We start from the raw sequence: 2,867 nt of genomic DNA, 5'->3' as shown, positions 1-2,867 counted from the left end.
GACATAGAAAGCTTTGATCAGGACATGGATGCAATTGAAGAAGTCTGTGAGGAAGTGAAGAAAGTCACCACAGAGCATAAGGGAGTAGAACTTACAGAACCACTAGAAACACCTATCCCAAGGCCATTACCACCCAATACAAGCTTCAAGTGGGTACAATCCTTAACCTTTAGCTTTATTTTCCCACTTGAATATGGTTTGCTTGAAACAGATGGCCAGCTTAGAGCTCTCTGTGGCATTAAGAGTAAGAGGGAAATGGCTCGTACTCAGAGCTGGTGCACAAGGTTCAATAAGGTTCCACACTTCAACTCGAAGTGCACGGATTGGCATCATGATCAATCGAATGGATCTAGGAAAACGTTTGGTCACCTTGGTGAGAATCTAATTTCTAAACCGCCCGGATGGAAAAATATAGATCAAAACGGAGGCGGATTTAAAAGCAAAGTTTGGGATCCTGGAATCTATTCAAACATTCGTCACCCCGGGAGCCTGAGAATCTGTTTGAAGCTGCTAGGAAGCTTTACATGCCTAGTTTGGGACCCCGGAGGCTGTTGGCATTCTAAACATTGGTGGAGATTTCTGGACGAATTTAAGCGCAAGCCGCCATAACAGGAAGCTCATCCAATGTCCAACTTAAGGACTTTAACTAAAAGTTCTAGGTAGGAGACAACCCACCATGGTATGGTCGTTTCTTTTTCAGTTTTATTTCGTGTTATTTATTTTTGTTTTCCTTTTCAATTGAACCTGAATATTATTCATTCGCATTGCATACTACATAATTGCATACCTGCATAAAAAAAAAGAAGAAAGGGTGCGCGACACGATCGCATCACTCATGCAATCGCGTCAGTTGCGAAAACAACCTCCCCCACGCGTTCGCGTCATTCACGCGGCCGCGTGCCCTGGAAATCGACGTAAGGATCCAACGCCCAGAAAGTTGGGCTGGAATCGTGCGGCTGTTGTGTGTTTCGCACAAAATGACCCACGCGGTCGCGTCCTTGACGCGATCGCATCACTTTCACAACACCAATCCCACGCGACAGCGTGAGCGACGCGATCGCGTCGCGTGGATTGCACACCACCCCAAACGAGACAGAGAGTTGCGCTGAAACGACGCTGGGATTGTGTGTTTCACACGATTTCCAGCGACGCGATTGCCTGTCTCACGCGATCGCATCATCATTATTTACCCATTCCATGCGATCGCATCACTCACGCGATCGCGTCAACTCTCATTCCACCCCAGCCACGCGACCGCGTGCCCCACGCGATCGCGTGGATTCAAATTCGATACCCCCCAGTCACGCGAACCCTACCCATTCGCGCCCCCAGCCCCTTATCCTTCCTCTCCTCTCTGCAACCTTCCACCACTACAACTCCCAGCCACAACCACCGACCACCGCCCCCCGTCGACCACCCAGAACCCTGGTGCACGAAATTGTGATCTCAGGCAACTGCGCCAAAAATTCTGTACGCACGTCTTAATAAATCATTTTTCATTCACAACTTCGATACAACTAACCAGCAAGTGCACTGGGTCGTCCAAGTAATAAAACCTTACGTGAGTAAGGGTCGATCCCACGGAGATTGTTGGTATGAAGCAAGCTATGGTCATCTTGTAAATCTCAGTCAGGCGGATAATAATTGATTATGGAGTTTTCGAAAATACTAATAAATAAATAGAAAATAAAGATAGAAATACTTATGTAAATCATTGGTGAGAATTTCAGATAAAGGTATAGAGATGCTTTCGTCCCTCTAAACTTCTGTTTTCCTGCTGTCTTCATCCAATCAGTCCTACTCCTTTCTATGGCTGGCTTTATGTAAGGACATCACCATTGTCAATGGCTACTTTGCATCCTCTCTGGAAAAATGGTCCGATGCGCTGTCACAGCATGGCTAATCGTCTGGAGGCATCACCGTGGTCAATGGCTGCATCCTATCCTCTTGTGAAAATGGTCCAAATACTCTGTCACAGCACGGCTAATCATCTGAGGTTCTCGATCATACTGGAATAGGATTCACCATCCTTTTGCGTCTGTCACTACGCCCAGCACTCGCGAGTTTGAAGTTCGTCACAGTCATTCAATCCCAGAATCCTACTCGAAATACCACAGACAAGGTTTAGACTTTCCGGATTCTCATGAATGCCGCCATCAATCTAGCTTATACCACGAAGATTCTGATTAAGATATCCAAGAGATAATCATCCAATCTAAGGTAGAACGGAAGTGGTTGTCAGGCACGCGTTCGTGGGGGAATGATGATGATTGTCACGTTCATCACATTCATGTTGAAGTGTGAATGAATATCTTAGAAGCGGAATAAGTTGAGTTGAATAGAAAAACAATAGTACTTTGCATTAATCCATGAGGAACAGCAGAGCTCCACACCTTAATCTATGGAATGTAGAAACTCTACCGTTGAAAATACATAAGTGATGAAGGTCCAAGCATGGCCGAGAGGCCAGCCCCCTAAACGTGATCAATAGTCTCCTAAGATGAATAATAGATTAAAACTGAGACCAAAGATATCTAATACAATAGTAAAAAGTCCTATTTATACTAAACTAGTTACTAGGGTTTACAGAAGTAAGTAATTGATGCATAAATCCACTTCTGAGGCCCACTTGGTGTGTGCTTTGGCTGAGCTTGAAGTTTACACGTGGAGAGGTCATTCTTGGAGTTGAACGCCAGTTTGTAACGTATTTCTAGCGTTCAACTCTGACTTGTAACGTGTTTTTGGCGTTTAACTCCAGCAGCAGCATAGAACTGGCGTTCAACGCCCTTTTACGTCATCTAAACTCGGCCAAAGTATGGACTATTATATATTTCTGGAAAGCCCTGGATGTCTACTTTCCAACGCAA

The sequence above is a fragment of the Arachis ipaensis genome, chromosome B07 (genome assembly GCF_000816755.2).
Source record: "Arachis ipaensis cultivar K30076 chromosome B07, Araip1.1, whole genome shotgun sequence".
NCBI classification, from domain to species: domain Eukaryota; kingdom Viridiplantae; phylum Streptophyta; class Magnoliopsida; order Fabales; family Fabaceae; genus Arachis; species Arachis ipaensis.
This window is presented reverse-complemented; position numbering follows the sequence as displayed.